The following is an 18,964-nucleotide window of genomic DNA, read 5'->3' as shown; positions in this document are numbered from 1 at the left end:
TTTCCGCGGTCTGGAGTAGTTTCCCTTTGTTTTCTTCGTCTTTTCCCCCCGCTTCGAACTTCGCGCTCTTCCCCCGTCATCACAACGCGGAACGGATCGCCACGGCCTGCGCCGCGGGTCCCCGGCAATGCCGCCGGAGTTCTTCCCGCGGTCTCTGCTGCCACCTCGTGGCCAATGCGCGGAACTGCCGCTGCCCGCTGCTCAGGCCGGCAAGCTGTACAACGCATGCGCGTAGAAACGCGGAAGAGGCGTTTTAACCGCTCTGCGCCGCTAATCCGCCGCTCTCTATGGTGATCAGTCCTCCAGATAATAGCGAACACGCGCGCGTCAACTGAAAGATAGCAATTGTTTCGACAGACCACTGCGGGGACGGGCAAGCAGCCGATTCTCGGAGCGCCGGCTCAGCGATAATTTCCCCTTCTAATCCAGGATGCCCCTCGTCTATTTCCGCCGGTTTATGCCCGAGCCCACCCGGGAACGGACCGGGTCGGCTCACGGCTGCCCCTCAGCGCCTCGTGGCACCCAACGTGCTTGCCGCCGCGGTGGAGGAGCAGACGTTTGGGGCTCCAGCCCCAGCCCTGCACCGCAGCGTTCCCGGAAAAGCAAGTCTCGCGAGAGCAACGCACACGGGCCAAGCTAGGCACCGCGCACGCGGCAGTCTCCGCACCGCACTACGCAGGCGCGGTTCTCGAGACAACAGCACGGAGTACGGACGCGCGATTCATGAGAAAGCACGACGCATGCGCCAGTGGTTTAAAAAAAAAAAAAAAGAAGAAGAAGAAAAAAAAAAGCGCTACGCACGCACTGGATTCTGTTCCGAACGGGGCATGCGCCGGACTCTGCCCGCCACGGCGCATGCGCCTGGCTGTGCCCCGCAATGCGCGTGTGCCACGTGCTCTGCGCGCGCGCCAGCCTCGACGCCGCAATACGCACGCTTTCCTCACGGCCGCAAAACGCACGCGCCGTCGTTTGCAGCGCGTTCAGTACGTTCTCGAAGCAGACCGGGGCATAAAACCGCCCGAGGAAACAGACGAGGAGCATTCTGGATCGGAAGAGAGAAAAGTGTCGCGGAGCCGGCGGTCCAAGTATTGACTGCTCACCTGCATCTCAGGGCTTCGAAGAAATGTGTGCGATTGGAAAGCTTGTGGCGCATGCGCACTACTTCCCGGGGGACCGAGCACCACTTCCGCGTGCCTGCGCGCACGCGCCCTGCTGCCTGCGGCGACGTAGCGACGCTGCCGCAATTCTGCCGATTGACCGCGTGGGGGCACCAGAGACAGCTGAAACAACCTCGATGCAGTTCCCCCGATTGGCCACGAGGGGGCGCGAGAGATCGCGGAAACAACCGCGACGCACTTTTGCCGATCGGCCACGCGGTGGCACCAGAGACCGCGGAAATCACTTCGCCGCTAGGACTGCTGTGGGTCTGCACCAAGCCATCGCCAGCCCGTTCTCTCTTTTGATGGCAGAGGAAAAACACAGAAGGGAGAGGGGGGAAGGGAAGACGACAAAGACAACGAAGGAAATCTTCGACAAACCCACCAAACCTGCGCTCAGTGCGTAGGGGTACTTGTCAATAAACAAATAACCAGCAAATTGATGTTGTCAAGATTTTTATTACTCTATTTTTTGCAGCCAGCGTCCGAGGTAATGAAAAACCTCGTACGAAGCGGGCAGATGCGTGCAGCCAAGCCATGGCTTGAAACGATTAACCACATTTGGTTTTGACACCACGTTTGTGAGAAACACTCAAAGCCAAAAAATTCAGGTTAGGCCAGGATCTCAGTGATAGCAGCAAAGTTTATTCGTCATTGCAATAACAGGCTCATGTCCCCTATTAGCGAGGGAGGGACTGTGCAACAGTCAGCGAAATTCATTCCGTTCTATACTCCAAACCCAACGCAGGTAACGCTCTCCTGGCATTCATTGGTTGAGCGTCTCAGGCTTACACTCTCCCCGATGCTGTTGCTATGATACATTTCCATATAAGGTCCATTACCAACCCGTTGTTCTTTCGTATGTTTTGTACTTCTCCATGGAGATACGAGGGCCATATTTCCAAGAGTGAGTACATGCGTTCTGTCCTGTGCTGGGCTCTCTTTCTCCAGCCCGCATCTTTGCCTTGTTTTGCACCTGGCTCACTTCTACCCCAGTCAGAACGCCCCCAATCTTTAACTTTCTACTCTGTTCAACAGCTTTCTTAGTGGAAGGAAAACAGCTATTTCACAAGAGGGTTATAAGTTCAGTGAAGGTCAATACTACGTACCGAAAACACTAAAAGCTTCTACTGCAAAAACACAACCTACCTTTCACAACCAGACCCAGAACCAACCCCCAAGGAGCACCGCCACTCACAGCTCTCCACCCGCACTCTGCACCGCCGATCACCGCCCCCTGAGCTCAGCCAGTAAGCCAGTTCTCAGCCCACCTCGTTGTCCACTCATCTATCCCACGCTTCCTCAGCTTCATTTGCAGGATGTCGTGGGAGACTGTATCAAAAGCATTGCTGAAGTCAAGGCAGACGACATCCACTGCAGCAGCACCTGAAATGGTCCATCCCACTCGGGCTGAAGCTTTGATTCCTTACACGTGCGTGTTAGGACCCAGCCTCCAGCACAGAATGAGGGCACTAGAAATTCCAGAGGTGGAGCTCGAGACAGCAGTCCATGTCCCTTGAGGGATAACAGAGAAGCAGACAACCCGAGTATGTAGTTCTTAGGAAACTTATCCTTGGCTTCAAGAGAGGGCATCTCACCTCTCCCTCCCAAGTACATCAACCCAAACAACACTTCATACGTTGATACTCCCAAGTCTTTTCTGGGAGCGGTTCGTATTCTGAGAAGGGCTACAGGTAAACGCTTTGGCCATGGTCATTTGGTCTCTAAAATCCATTTTGACAAGCGCTTTGTCAGCATCTGACCGATCCATCCTACTTTCCCTGAAGAAGGAGGGTGCCGGTGAGTACGGAACTCCCGCTTGATTTCTAGAGTTCTCATTAGCTCCTGTAGGACTTGTGAAGTAAAGTGGTTTCCCTTATCTGAGACGATATTCTACGTGATCCCATATCTAGGGATCGCGCCCAGGTGTAGAGTCCTTAGCGCAGAAAAGACAGGGACCTGTTGGAGCACCCAGAGGACCAAGGGTAAATCCTGCCTGACCAATCTAGCGGCCGTCCGTGATGGTGTCACTGCATCAACAGCCAAGTGAAGAACCACTGATATCATCCACCTGGACTTCAGCAAGGCCTCTGACACAACATCCTTCTTTCCAAATTGGAAGGATACGGATTCGGTGAGCGGACCGTTCAATGGACAAAGAACCGGCTGCAGCATCGAGTCCAGGAGCCAACGGCTCCGTGTCTGGATGGTGATCGGTGATGAATGGCATCTCAAAGGGGTCCGTGCTGGGGCTGAGGCTCTTCAGTATCTTCGTCAGTGGCATCACCAGCGGGATCGAGCGCACCCTCAGAAAATTTGCTGACGACACCAAGCTGTGGGGAGCAGTGACACGCCAGAGGGACGGGACGCCAACCACAGGGACCTCGACAGGCTCGAGCAGCGGGCACAGACAAACCTCATCAGCTTCAACAAACCCAGGTGCAGTGTCTTGCACTTGGGACAAGAGAACCCCCCACTACCGATACATGCTGGGGGATGAAAGGGCTGAGCCTAGGCCTGTCCCAAAAGACCTGGTGGACGGCAAGCTGTACACGAGCCAGCAAAGTGCCCTCCCAGCCCAGAAAACCAGCCACATCCTGGTCTGCACCAAAAGATGTGCGGTCAGCAGGTGAAAAGAAGTGATCCTGCCCCTCTGCTCTGTGCTGAAGAGGCCTCACCTGGAGTACTGTGTCCATATGAAGGGCCCTCAGTGCAGAAGAGACATGGACCCGTTGGAGCACATGCAGAGGATGGCCACAAGAAAAAAAAAAAAAAAGAACCGAAGGATCAAACGCCTCACCTGTGAGGACAGGCTGAGAGAGCTGGGGCTGTTCAGCCCGGAGAAGTGAAGGCTCCGAGGTGACCTGGTAACAGCCTTTCGATACCCAAAGGGGAGCTAAAGGAAAGAAGAAGGGAAAATTTAGGTTAGATATCAGGAAAATATCTTTCACAGCAAGGGACAAGGGGAAACATTTTAAGCTGGGGGAGGGAAGATTTAGGTTGGACGCCAGGGGGAAGTTCTTCACAGAGAGAGCGGTGAGGTGCTGGAACAGCTGCCCAGAGAGGCTGTGGATGCCCCGTCCATCCCTGGAGGTGTTCAAGGCCAGGTTGGATGGGGCCCTGGGCAGCCTGGTCTAGTATGAAATGGGGAGGTTGATGGCCCTGCACGTAGCAGGGGGGTTGGAGATTCACGATCCTCGAGGTCCCTTCCAACCCGGGACCTTCTGTGACTCTGCGCAGTGGACCAGGTTGCCCAGAGATGTGGTGGATGCCCTGTCCCTTCCAAGGTGACACGCAGGGCAACCTGATCTAGCTGTGAATGTCCCTGTTCATTGTGGGCGAGTTGGACTAGACCATCATAAATGGTCGCTTCCGACTCTAAGGAGTCTCTGGTATGATACCTGAAGCCATGTCCACAAAGAACATCGATGGCCTGGTGAGCAATCAGGGTAGGTGGGGAAGCCTGTGTGCTCAACAGCTCTGGGGAAACTCACCAAGTAGTCCAGTCAGGAAGATTCACATCAGCCATAGAGCCTCTCTGTGCCAGTGCCAGTATTCAGCACACCAGAGGTACTGCTTCATCACACTGGTGGGTCCCATAGCTGCAGAGCTAGCTACTGAATGGCAGTCAGGGGATGGAAGGAAGAGGGGTGGGGAGATTGGCTATCATACAGACTAGGAAACTAACAGCATCCCCTGACAATTGGGATGGAGATACCTGGGGCGATCCAGATGAAGTGGTCCAGTAGAAGACAATCCTTTGTTTCCTATGAATACGAAGCCAGGTCTGCCATAAAAACAGAAAGAACCCTAGGACCCTGGGGTGGACAGCCACAGCGTGCTCTGAGAACTGTGCCCTGACATCTGTTACTACTGACAAATTTGTAAGGGAGGTCTAGGAGAGAACCAGATAAGACAGGAACAGAATACTCGTGTTCAGTATGCTCAAGTAGTGGAGACTGTATTACACTACGTGCGGATGAAGAAAACGGCCACTGGGGCCGGGGGTTTTCTTAAGCTCAGGTCCCAGCCCGATACATGCACCTCACCCTACTACTAGCCACGAAGCTTATTGGGACGGAAGCTTATTGGGCCCAGGGAGCAAGGCGAGCCCCTTGTGACCCCCATTCCATCTTTAAGTGAGCGTCCTACAGCCATCGCAAAACCCACCTGCATACAAGCAATGCACGAACAAGGGATTCGCGGCATTTCATTATCCGCTGCACAGATTTCACAGTGCTTAAACCACTAACCAGAGGAGCCCCGAGAACCCTTAAACCCCATCGTGCTGCAAAACAGAACGGGATCCAAAGAGACATGGAACATAGTTTAAATACGTGCCCTTAAACAATACTCAGCATGGGCGGAATTAATACGTGGCACAGGAGACACAGAGGGGACGTGGGCAGAGGACACAGACACAGGCGGGACACGAGGTCACAGAGGGAACATGGAGGGGGATGCAGAGGGTACGCGTCATGAAATGGATTGGGACCACGTGGTAGCAGACAAACCGAGTTTGGAGTCTCAGGTTGGAGATTAGGCAGTGAGAATCATGAAAGAGGGAACAGAGACTTCACAAGAAGGTATTGAACTTAAGAAGAGTTACAGAGGAAACCTGGAGAACACAGGATCCCTTTACGGAAAAGCGCATTAGCTCCAGGCATTTCCAGAGTTGCAATGCTCAGTCAGCCAACCAGCATTACCTTGGGACTGACTGAAGCATTCCAGGAATGAGACAAGAGCAAAAGAAAGGAATGTATGTCAGCCCCTCCATTACCAGTTCGGAGAAAGGGAGATAACCCCTTCACTCCCTTAAGCAAAGAACTGAAAAGAAAAATAAGAACAAGCATAGCAGACATAGCTGCTCCAGTCCAGCTTTGGATCCCCTCAGATCAGAGGGCAAAGAGCAAAGCCCTACAGCATGGAACAAAAATCAGTTGCCTCTTTCCAGGAAAGAGCACTCACCCAGCAGTCCACAGAAGGCAGTCTCCAGCAAAAGACACTGCCTTGGGGGCTGCCAGCCCTTAAATGAGGTGAGGGAGGGGTGGAGCCAGGCTCAGCCCCACCTGGTCCCACAGCTGCATTGCTTCCACCTGTGCTTGCAGGGCTGCACCACCCCTCACCAGATGCTCCATCACTGCTTCAGGCTGTGATCTCAAAGTTCCCATAACGTCATGAATAAAAAAAAAAAAAGTGAATTAGGTCTGCCTGTCTGGCAAGGGGAAGTTTATCACTGAATGAGCAAGGATGGCCCACATATTTTGATTCCAGTCAGATGTCCTCAAAGGCAACTGATAAAATTTCTCATAGGTAGGAGAGCACAGATTTTCATACTGATGCAGCAAGATGCTGAGAAGCCGCATGTGCAGCGAAAAGGCTGCGATTACGGTGTGAGTGGAGCGAGTGCTGTTTGCCAAACTGTCAGGGTCAGCTTATGGCTCCCCAGTGAGAAATGTGCATTACCTACTCACGCAGCGATTAAAGACCATCGTGAAAATATTTTACGATTTGGTGTCCTCAGTGGGTGAAGCTGGCACCTGCCTGTAAGGCACCGTGTAGGCATTGGGCCCCAACATCAATCCCAAACCCCAAAGAAGTAGGGAGGCTGCAGCGTGCGTACTTCGTGCAGCCCCTGCGCTCCTCGAGTCACAGATCGCTGACGTACCGCAGGACCCATTTCTGCTGCGGCACGACGTGGGATTGCTGAAGTCACTGCAGATCTGGAGAACAGACAAAGCATCTCCAGAACGCACTCCCCGTACAACTTGCCCACATGCAGGGGGCACAAGCCCCATTTTGGGGGCAATGATCCCCACTTGTGGGGTGCTACCCTCACCCCACTGTCACAGCCATGCCCCGAGGACATCATCACCCCACTGCGCATGGCCAGCAACGTCTCCCCGGACTCCACTCCCACAGGCATCCCCGTCCCTGTCCTCAAGCCGGCAACATCGGCATGGAGCAAAGCGGGGCAGGGGGCGTGGGAGGACTTGAGGGGACATGAGAGGGCACATGGGGACACAGGGACATGGGGGGACACGGAGGGACATGGGGTTGACGCGTGGGGTCAGAACTACAGAGGCAAGAGGAGGTGGCACGTGGAGGTGACACAAGGAGGTGGCAGGCTGTGCCAGGAGTTTGAGCAGCAGTGCGGGGCAGATGAGCAGTGCCAGCCCAACGTGGGGGTGATGGTGACACTCCAGGATGAGGAGCTGCTACTGTTTTTCAAGCAGGTAGGAGTTTGTTATCCATACATAATACTGCACTTGTTGTTTTCTTTTTTAAATCAGTGACAGTATGCGATCTGATCCAATGTCTTTGAAAAGTGTGGTTTCAGGATTGTCAGCTGAAACAGCAGCAGAACACAGGCCGTTGCCTGTGGGGGAAGGGACGGGGAAGGAAGTGAGGAAAGAAAGGAGGAAGCCTGAAAAAGGAATGGGGATGGCACGGGGCGAAGGAAGGGGGCGAGACATAGGGGAATGAAGGGAAAAGGACAGAATAGCGGTGGAGCAGCCTAAAAAGCAGCAACAAGCTCTGGGAGGACTGCAGAGTGCCAGATTCTGTAGCGGGTGTGTATCTGTGTGTGTATGTTGTCATTACCTGCCTGGTTTGGGGTCGGGGCTGTTGTCGCTTCTGAGCTCCTGCAGTGGGAAGAGCTTGAGCAATCGGTGCCCATGCAGAACTGCAGCACGGGGGAGCGCTTGGTAAGGACAGCCCTGCAGCCCTCAGCTGGACGAACTTCTTCCGTGTGTCCAGACTGTGAGCTGTGCAGCCGTGCCTGGCTGCACCGCTCCAGCTCAGAGTCCGCTGCCTGAAGCTGCATCTTTGCTGCCTTCCCTCCTGCCCAGAGCCTCGAAGCTGCTCCCACAGTCCTCTGCCCACCCCCAACATGCCAGAGAAGACATCTGGCAGCGGGCTGGAGGAATCCCAGCACCCTGTTTTCCTTCTGCCCGCAGCTCTCTCCTCCTCTGCCACACAGGGCACCAGCCTGCAAAATGGGAATGGTCGGGAGGAAAGGGAGCACTGGCAGGAGCGACTGCTGCAGCTGGCCGGGGGGGTCTGCGTCCCCCGTGCCCTTGTGGGCTATCTGTCCAGCTGCAGGAGGACCAGAGAAGGGCAGACAAAAAGGTGCAGCTGAGCAAGCAGTGGACCTGCACAACTCTCTGGCCATCCTGCCGATGGCAGCTGTGACACATCGATTCTTTCCATGCAGCTGAATTCATGTTTTCCATCTGTAAACGTAAGTGGAGAACTGCAGGTTTTGTTAATCTTTGTGGAAATGATGTAACGGTCCCCAAGAATCTCAGAACTGCAACTTTGTCTCTGCCTGCGTAGACCTGCTAGGGCCTAAAACTACCCGTTTTATGGCATTAAAAAGAATAAAAAGCCAAAAATGAAACCTGGAGTTGAAGAAAGACCTTGGAAAAAAACACATTAAAATGTGAACAAGACAGAGGCTGAGCAAACGTTAATATAGCCCTGTGCTTTCTGCCAAAGTGCTTTATTTCGTTATCGTTAAATTTGCCGGGCAGTTACATTTCGGTATGTGAATATTTAGAAACAGTGCAATGGATGCTGGCAAAAACGAGTCTGTTTTCTTTTTTAACAGATATTCATAAGCACTTAGCACAGCTTTCCGCGGTCTGGAGTAGTTTCCCTTTGTTTTCTTCGTCTTTTCCCCCCGCTTCGAACTTCGCGCTCTTCCCCCGTCATCACAACGCGGAACGGATCGCCACGGCCTGCGCCGCGGGTCCCCGGCAATGCCGCCGGAGTTCTTCCCGCGGTCTCTGCTGCCACCTCGTGGCCAATGCGCGGAACTGCCGCTGCCCGCTGCTCAGGCCGGCAAGCTGTACAACGCATGCGCGTAGAAACGCGGAAGAGGCGTTTTAACCGCTCTGCGCCGCTAATCCGCCGCTCTCTATGGTGATCAGTCCTCCAGATAATAGCGAACACGCGCGCGTCAACTGAAAGATAGCAATTGTTTCGACAGACCACTGCGGGGACGGGCAAGCAGCCGATTCTCGGAGCGCCGGCTCAGCGATAATTTCCCCTTCTAATCCAGGATGCCCCTCGTCTATTTCCGCCGGTTTATGCCCGAGCCCACCCGGGAACGGACCGGGTCGGCTCACGGCTGCCCCTCAGCGCCTCGTGGCACCCAACGTGCTTGCCGCCGCGGTGGAGGAGCAGACGTTTGGGGCTCCAGCCCCAGCCCTGCACCGCAGCGTTCCCGGAAAAGCAAGTCTCGCGAGAGCAACGCACACGGGCCAAGCTAGGCACCGCGCACGCGGCAGTCTCCGCACCGCACTACGCAGGCGCGGTTCTCGAGACAACAGCACGGAGTACGGACGCGCGATTCATGAGAAAGCACGACGCATGCGCCAGTGGTTTAAAAAAAAAAAAAAAAGAAGAAGAAGAAAAAAAAAAGCGCTACGCACGCACTGGATTCTGTTCCGAACGGGGCAAGCGCCGGACTCTGCCCGCCACGGCGCATGCGCCTGGCTGTGCCCCGCAATGCGCGTGTGCCACGTGCTCTGCGCGCGCGCCAGCCTCGACGCCGCAATACGCACGCTTTCCTCACGGCCGCAAAACGCACGCGCCGTCGTTTGCAGCGCGTTCAGTACGTTCTCGAAGCAGACCGGGGCATAAAACCGCCCGAGGAAACAGACGAGGAGCATTCTGGATCGGAAGAGAGAAAAGTGTCGCGGAGCCGGCGGTCCAAGTATTGACTGCTCACCTGCATCTCAGGGCTTCGAAGAAATGTGTGCGATTGGAAAGCTTGTGGCGCATGCGCACTACTTCCCGGGGGACCGAGCACCACTTCCGCGTGCCTGCGCGCACGCGCCCTGCTGCCTGCGGCGACGTAGCGACGCTGCCGCAATTCTGCCGATTGACCGCGTGGGGGCACCAGAGACAGCTGAAACAACCTCGATGCAGTTCCCCCGATTGGCCACGAGGGGGCGCGAGAGATCGCGGAAACAACCGCGACGCACTTTTGCCGATCGGCCACGCGGTGGCACCAGAGACCGCGGAAATCACTTCGCCGCTAGGACTGCTGTGGGTCTGCACCAAGCCATCGCCAGCCCGTTCTCTCTTTTGATGGCAGAGGAAAAACACAGAAGGGAGAGGGGGGAAGGGAAGACGACAAAGACAACGAAGGAAATCTTCGACAAACCCACCAAACCTGCGCTCAGTGCGTAGGGGTACTTGTCAATAAACAAATAACCAGCAAATTGATGTTGTCAAGATTTTTATTACTCTATTTTTTGCAGCCAGCGTCCGAGGTAATGAAAAACCTCGTACGAAGCGGGCAGATGCGTGCAGCCAAGCCATGGCTTGAAACGATTAACCACATTTGGTTTTGACACCACGTTTGTGAGAAACACTCAAAGCCAAAAAATTCAGGTTAGGCCAGGATCTCAGTGATAGCAGCAAAGTTTATTCGTCATTGCAATAACAGGCTCATGTCCCCTATTAGCGAGGGAGGGACTGTGCAACAGTCAGCGAAATTCATTCCGTTCTATACTCCAAACCAACGCAGGTAACGCTCTCCTGGCATTCATTGGTTGAGCGTCTCAGGCTTACACTCTCCCCGATGCTGTTGCTATGATACATTTCCATATAAGGTCCATTACCAACCCGTTGTTCTTTCGTATGTTTTGTACTTCTCCATGGAGATACGAGGGCCATATTTCCAAGAGTGAGTACATGCGTTCTGTCCTGTGCTGGGCTCTCTTTCTCCAGCCCGCATCTTTGCCTTGTTTTGCACCTGGCTCACTTCTACCCCAGTCAGAACGCCCCCAATCTTTAACTTTCTACTCTGTTCAACAGCTTTCTTAGTGGAAGGAAAACAGCTATTTCACAAGAGGGTTATAAGTTCAGTGAAGGTCAATACTACGTACCGAAAACACTAAAAGCTTCTACTGCAAAAACACAACCTACCTTTCACAACCAGACCCAGAACCAACCCCCAAGGAGCACCGCCACTCACAGCTCTCCACCCGCACTCTGCACCGCCGATCACCGCCCCCTGAGCTCAGCCAGTAAGCCAGTTCTCAGCCCACCTCGTTGTCCACTCATCTATCCCACGCTTCCTCAGCTTCATTTGCAGGATGTCGTGGGAGACTGTATCAAAAGCATTGCTGAAGTCAAGGCAGACGACATCCACTGCAGCAGCACCTGAAATGGTCCATCCCACTCGGGCTGAAGCTTTGATTCCTTACACGTGCGTGTTAGGACCCAGCCTCCAGCACAGAATGAGGGCACTAGAAATTCCAGAGGTGGAGCTCGAGACAGCAGTCCATGTCCCTTGAGGGATAACAGAGAAGCAGACAACCCGAGTATGTAGTTCTTAGGAAACTTATCCTTGGCTTCAAGAGAGGGCATCTCACCTCTCCCTCCCAAGTACATCAACCCAAACAACACTTCATACGTTGATACTCCCAAGTCTTTTCTGGGAGCGGTTCGTATTCTGAGAAGGGCTACAGGTAAACGCTTTGGCCATGGTCATTTGGTCTCTAAAATCCATTTTGACAAGCGCTTTGTCAGCATCTGACCGATCCATCCTACTTTCCCTGAAGAAGGAGGGTGCTGGTGAGTACGGAACTCCCGCTTGATTTCTAGAGTTCTCATTAGCTCCTGTAGGACTTGTGAAGTAAAGTGGTTTCCCTTATCTGAGACGATATTCTACGTGATCCCATATCTAGGGATCGCGCCCAGGTGTAGAGTCCTTAGCGCAGAAAAGACAGGGACCTGTTGGAGCACCCAGAGGACCAAGGGTAAATCCTGCCTGACCAATCTAGCGGCCGTCCGTGATGGTGTCACTGCATCAACAGCCAAGTGAAGAACCACTGATATCATCCACCTGGACTTCAGCAAGGCCTCTGACACAACATCCTTCTTTCCAAATTGGAAGGATACGGATTCGGTGAGCGGACCGTTCAATGGACAAAGAACCGGCTGCAGCATCGAGTCCAGGAGCCAACGGCTCCGTGTCTGGATGGTGATCGGTGATGAATGGCATCTCAAAGGGGTCCGTGCTGGGGCTGAGACTCTTCAGTATCTTCGTCAGTGGCATCACCAGCGGGATCGAGCGCACCCTCAGAAAATTTGCTGACGACACCAAGCTGTGGGGAGCAGTGACACGCCAGAGGGACGGGACGCCAACCACAGGGACCTCGACAGGCTCGAGCAGCGGGCACAGACAAACCTCATCAGCTTCAACAAACCCAGGTGCAGTGTCTTGCACTTGGGACAAGAGAACCCCCCACTACCGATACATGCTGGGGGATGAAAGGGCTGAGCCTAGGCCTGTCCCAAAAGACCTGGTGGACGGCAAGCTGTACACGAGCCAGCAAAGTGCCCTCCCAGCCCAGAAAACCAGCCACATCCTGGTCTGCACCAAAAGATGTGCGGTCAGCAGGTGAAAAGAAGTGATCCTGCCCCTCTGCTCTGTGCTGAAGAGGCCTCACCTGGAGTACTGTGTCCATATGAAGGGCCCTCAGTGCAGAAGAGACATGGACCCGTTGGAGCACATGCAGAGGATGGCCACAAGAAAAAAAAAAAAAAAGAACCGAAGGATCAAACGCCTCACCTGTGAGGACAGGCTGAGAGAGCTGGGGCTGTTCAGCCCGGAGAAGTGAAGGCTCCGAGGTGACCTGGTAACAGCCTTTCGATACCCAAAGGGGAGCTAAAGGAAAGAAGAAGGGAAAATTTAGGTTAGATATCAGGAAAATATCTTTCACAGCAAGGGACAAGGGGAAACATTTTAAGCTGGGGGAGGGAAGATTTAGGTTGGACGCCAGGGGGAAGTTCTTCACAGAGAGAGCGGTGAGGTGCTGGAACAGCTGCCCAGAGAGGCTGTGGATGCCCCGTCCATCCCTGGAGGTGTTCAAGGCCAGGTTGGATGGGGCCCTGGGCAGCCTGGTCTAGTATGAAATGGGGAGGTTGATGGCCCTGCACGTAGCAGGGGGGTTGGAGATTCACGATCCTCGAGGTCCCTTCCAACCCGGGACCTTCTGTGACTCTGCGCAGTGGACCAGGTTGCCCAGAGATGTGGTGGATGCCCTGTCCCTTCCAAGGTGACACGCAGGGCAACCTGATCTAGCTGTGAATGTCCCTGTTCATTGTGGGCGAGTTGGACTAGACCATCATAAATGGTCGCTTCCGACTCTAAGGAGTCTCTGGTATGATACCTGAAGCCATGTCCACAAAGAACATCGATGGCCTGGTGAGCAATCAGGGTAGGTGGGGAAGCCTGTGTGCTCAACAGCTCTGGGGAAACTCACCAAGTAGTCCAGTCAGGAAGATTCACATCAGCCATAGAGCCTCTCTGTGCCAGTGCCAGTATTCAGCACACCAGAGGTACTGCTTCATCACACTGGTGGGTCCCATAGCTGCAGAGCTAGCTACTGAATGGCAGTCAGGGGATGGAAGGAAGAGGGGTGGGGAGATTGGCTATCATACAGACTAGGAAACTAACAGCATCCCCTGACAATTGGGATGGAGATACCTGGGGCGATCCAGATGAAGTGGTCCAGTAGAAGACAATCCTTTGTTTCCTATGAATACGAAGCCAGGTCTGCCATAAAAACAGAAAGAACCCTAGGACCCTGGGGTGGACAGCCACAGCGTGCTCTGAGAACTGTGCCCTGACATCTGTTACTACTGACAAATTTGTAAGGGAGGTCTAGGAGAGAACCAGACAAGACAGGAACAGAATACTCGTGTTCAGTATGCTCAAGTAGTGGAGACTGTATTACACTACGTGCGGATGAAGAAAACGGCCACTGGGGCCGGGGGTTTTCTTAAGCTCAGGTCCCAGCCCGATACATGCACCTCACCCTACTACTAGCCACGAAGCTTATTGGGACGGAAGCTTATTGGGCCCAGGGAGCAAGGCGAGCCCCTTGTGACCCCCATTCCATCTTTAAGTGAGCGTCCTACAGCCATCGCAAAACCCACCTGCATACAAGCAATGCACGAACAAGGGATTCGCGGCATTTCATTATCCGCTGCACAGATTTCACAGTGCTTAAACCACTAACCAGAGGAGCCCCGAGAACCCTTAAACCCCATCGTGCTGCAAAACAGAACGGGATCCAAAGAGACATGGAACATAGTTTAAATACGTGCCCTTAAACAATACTCAGCATGGGCGGAATTAATACGTGGCACAGGAGACACAGAGGGGACGTGGGCAGAGGACACAGACACAGGCGGGACACGAGGTCACAGAGGGAACATGGAGGGGGATGCAGAGGGTACGCGTCATGAAATGGATTGGGACCACGTGGTAGCAGACAAACCGAGTTTGGAGTCTCAGGTTGGAGATTAGGCAGTGAGAATCATGAAAGAGGGAACAGAGACTTCACAAGAAGGTATTGAACTTAAGAAGAGTTACAGAGGAAACCTGGAGAACACAGGATCCCTTTACGGAAAAGCGCACTAGCTCCAGGCATTTCCAGAGTTGCAATGCTCAGTCAGCCAACCAGCATTACCTTGGGACTGACTGAAGCATTCCAGGAATGAGACAAGAGCAAAAGAAAGGAATGTATGTCAGCCCCTCCATTACCAGTTCGGAGAAAGGGAGATAACCCCTTCACTCCCTTAAGCAAAGAACTGAAAAGAAAAATAAGAACAAGCATAGCAGACATAGCTGCTCCAGTCCAGCTTTGGATCCCCTCAGATCAGAGGGCAAAGAGCAAAGCCCTACAGCATGGAACAAAAATCAGTTGCCTCTTTCCAGGAAAGAGCACTCACCCAGCAGTCCACAGAAGGCAGTCTCCAGCAAAAGACACTGCCTTGGGGGCTGCCAGCCCTTAAATGAGGTGAGGGAGGGGTGGAGCCAGGCTCAGCCCCACCTGGTCCCACAGCTGCATTGCTTCCACCTGTGCTTGCAGGGCTGCACCACCCCTCACCAGATGCTCCATCACTGCTTCAGGCTGTGATCTCAAAGTTCCCATAACGTCATGAATAAAAAAAAAAAAAAAAAAAAAAAAGTGAATTAGGTCTGCCTGTCTGGCAAGGGGAAGTTTATCACTGAATGAGCAAGGATGGCCCACATATTTTGATTCCAGTCAGATGTCCTCAAAGGCAACTGATAAAATTTCTCATAGGTAGGAGAGCACAGATTTTCATACTGATGCAGCAAGATGCTGAGAAGCCGCATGTGCAGCGAAAAGGCTGCGATTACGGTGTGAGTGGAGCGAGTGCTGTTTGCCAAACTGTCAGGGTCAGCTTATGGCTCCCCAGTGAGAAATGTGCATTACCTACTCACGCAGCGATTAAAGACCATCGTGAAAATATTTTACGATTTGGTGTCCTCAGTGGGTGAAGCTGGCACCTGCCTGTAAGGCACCGTGTAGGCATTGGGCCCCAACATCAATCCCAAACCCCAAAGAAGTAGGGAGGCTGCAGCGTGCGTACTTCGTGCAGCCCCTGCGCTCCTCGAGTCACAGATCGCTGACGTACCGCAGGACCCATTTCTGCTGCGGCACGACGTGGGATTGCTGAAGTCACTGCAGATCTGGAGAACAGACAAAGCATCTCCAGAACGCACTCCCCGTACAACTTGCCCACATGCAGGGGGCACAAGCCCCATTTTGGGGGCAATGATCCCCACTTGTGGGGTGCTACCCTCACCCCACTGTCACAGCCATGCCCCGAGGACATCATCACCCCACTGCGCATGGCCAGCAACGTCTCCCCGGACTCCACTCCCACAGGCATCCCCGTCCCTGTCCTCAAGCCGGCAACATCGGCATGGAGCAAAGCGGGGCAGGGGGCGTGGGAGGACTTGAGGGGACATGAGAGGGCACATGGGGACACAGGGACATGGGGGGACACGGAGGGACATGGGGTTGACGCGTGGGGTCAGAACTACAGAGGCAAGAGGAGGTGGCACGTGGAGGTGACACAAGGAGGTGGCAGGCTGTGCCAGGAGTTTGAGCAGCAGTGCGGGGCAGATGAGCAGTGCCAGCCCAACGTGGGGGTGATGGTGACACTCCAGGATGAGGAGCTGCTACTGTTTTTCAAGCAGGTAGGAGTTTGTTATCCATACATAATACTGCACTTGTTGTTTTCTTTTTTAAATCAGTGACAGTATGCGATCTGATCCAATGTCTTTGAAAAGTGTGGTTTCAGGATTGTCAGCTGAAACAGCAGCAGAACACAGGCCGTTGCCTGTGGGGGAAGGGACGGGGAAGGAAGTGAGGAAAGAAAGGAGGAAGCCTGAAAAAGGAATGGGGATGGCACGGGGCGAAGGAAGGGGGCGAGACATAGGGGAATGAAGGGAAAAGGACAGAATAGCGGTGGAGCAGCCTAAAAAGCAGCAACAAGCTCTGGGAGGACTGCAGAGTGCCAGATTCTGTAGCGGGTGTGTATCTGTGTGTGTATGTTGTCATTACCTGCCTGGTTTGGGGTCGGGGCTGTTGTCGCTTCTGAGCTCCTGCAGTGGGAAGAGCTTGAGCAATCGGTGCCCATGCAGAACTGCAGCACGGGGGAGCGCTTGGTAAGGACAGCCCTGCAGCCCTCAGCTGGACGAACTTCTTCCGTGTGTCCAGACTGTGAGCTGTGCAGCCGTGCCTGGCTGCACCGCTCCAGCTCAGAGTCCGCTGCCTGAAGCTGCATCTTTGCTGCCTTCCCTCCTGCCCAGAGCCTCGAAGCTGCTCCCACAGTCCTCTGCCCACCCCCAACATGCCAGAGAAGACATCTGGCAGCGGGCTGGAGGAATCCCAGCACCCTGTTTTCCTTCTGCCCGCAGCTCTCTCCTCCTCTGCCACACAGGGCACCAGCCTGCAAAATGGGAATGGTCGGGAGGAAAGGGAGCACTGGCAGGAGCGACTGCTGCAGCTGGCCGGGGGGGTCTGCGTCCCCCGTGCCCTTGTGGGCTATCTGTCCAGCTGCAGGAGGACCAGAGAAGGGCAGACAAAAAGGTGCAGCTGAGCAAGCAGTGGACCTGCACAACTCTCTGGCCATCCTGCCGATGGCAGCTGTGACACATCGATTCTTTCCATGCAGCTGAATTCATGTTTTCCATCTGTAAACGTAAGTGGAGAACTGCAGGTTTTGTTAATCTTTGTGGAAATGATGTAACGGTCCCCAAGAATCTCAGAACTGCAACTTTGTCTCTGCCTGCGTAGACCTGCTAGGGCCTAAAACTACCCGTTTTATGGCATTAAAAAGAATAAAAAGCCAAAAATGAAACCTGGAGTTGAAGAAAGACCTTGGAAAAAAACACATTAAAATGTGAACAAGACAGAGGCTGAGCAAACGTTAATATAGCCCTGTGCTTTCTGCCAAAGTGCTTTATTTCGTTATCGTTAAATTTGCCGGGCAGTTACATTTCGGTATGTGAATATTTAGAAACAGTGCAATGGATGCTGGCAAAAACGAGTCTGTTTTCTTTTTTAACAGATATTCATAAGCACTTAGCACAGCTTTCCGCGGTCTGGAGTAGTTTCCCTTTGTTTTCTTCGTCTTTTCCCCCCGCTTCGAACTTCGCGCTCTTCCCCCGTCATCACAACGCGGAACGGATCGCCACGGCCTGCGCCGCGGGTCCCCGGCAATGCCGCCGGAGTTCTTCCCGCGGTCTCTGCTGCCACCTCGTGGCCAATGCGCGGAACTGCCGCTGCCCGCTGCTCAGGCCGGCAAGCTGTACAACGCATGCGCGTAGAAACGCGGAAGAGGCGTTTTAACCGCTCTGCGCCGCTAATCCGCCGCTCTCTATGGTGATCAGTCCTCCAGATAATAGCGAACACGCGCGCGTCAACTGAAAGATAGCAATTGTTTCGACAGACCACTGCGGGGACGGGCAAGCAGCCGATTCTCGGAGCGCCGGCTCAGCGATAATTTCCCCTTCTAATCCAGGATGCCCCTCGTCTATTTCCGCCGGTTTATGCCCGAGCCCACCCGGGAACGGACCGGGTCGGCTCACGGCTGCCCCTCAGCGCCTCGTGGCACCCAACGTGCTTGCCGCCGCGGTGGAGGAGCAGACGTTTGGGGCTCCAGCCCCAGCCCTGCACCGCAGCGTTCCCGGAAAAGCAAGTCTCGCGAGAGCAACGCACACGGGCCAAGCTAGGCACCGCGCACGCGGCAGTCTCCGCACCGCACTACGCAGGCGCGGTTCTCGAGACAACAGCACGGAGTACGGACGCGCGATTCATGAGAAAGCACGACGCATGCGCCAGTGGTTTAAAAAAAAAAAAAAAGAAGAAGAAGAAAAAAAAAAGCGCTACGCACGCACTGGATTCTGTTCCGAACGGGGCAAGCGCCGGACTCTGCCCGCCACGGCGCATGCGCCTGGCTGTGCCCCGCAATGCGCGTGTGCCACGTGCTCTGCGCGCGCGCCAGCCTCGACGCCGCAATACGCACGCTTTCCTCACGGCCGCAAAACGCACGCGCCGTCGTTTGCAGCGCGTTCAGTACGTTCTCGAAGCAGACCGGGGCATAAAACCGCCCGAGGAAACAGACGAGGAGCATTCTGGATCGGAAGAGAGAAAAGTGTCGCGGAGCCGGCGGTCCAAGTATTGACTGCTCACCTGCATCTCAGGGCTTCGAAGAAATGTGTGCGATTGGAAAGCTTGTGGCGCATGCGCACTACTTCCCGGGGGACCGAGCACCACTTCCGCGTGCCTGCGCGCACGCGCCCTGCTGCCTGCGGCGACGTAGCGACGCTGCCGCAATTCTGCCGATTGACCGCGTGGGGGCACCAGAGACAGCTGAAACAACCTCGATGCAGTTCCCCCGATTGGCCACGAGGGGGCGCGAGAGATCGCGGAAACAACCGCGACGCACTTTTGCCGATC

At 54.3% G+C, this 18,964-nt stretch overlaps 1 long non-coding RNA gene across 1 annotated transcript; it reads right to left on the bottom strand.

Moving 5' to 3' along the window:
- Nucleotides 1-10,544: 10,544 nt before the first annotated feature.
- On the bottom strand, nucleotides 10,545-13,871 carry LOC149916318 (uncharacterized). The gene is made up of 3 exons (XR_016470543.1): nucleotides 13,445-13,871; nucleotides 12,751-12,846; nucleotides 10,545-12,283 (listed from the first exon to the last, which is right to left on the bottom strand). It is a non-coding gene; the product is annotated as an uncharacterized LOC149916318 (long non-coding RNA).
- Between the last annotated feature and the right edge of the window lie 5,093 nt (nucleotides 13,872-18,964).

The sequence above is a fragment of the Phasianus colchicus genome, chromosome 12, assembly GCF_987193195.1.
Source record: "Phasianus colchicus chromosome 12, bPhaCol1.hap1.1, whole genome shotgun sequence".
Taxonomy (NCBI): Eukaryota; Metazoa; Chordata; class Aves; order Galliformes; family Phasianidae; genus Phasianus; species Phasianus colchicus.
Note: the sequence above shows the minus strand (reverse complement) of the source record. Positions and strands in the feature narration are given on the sequence as shown.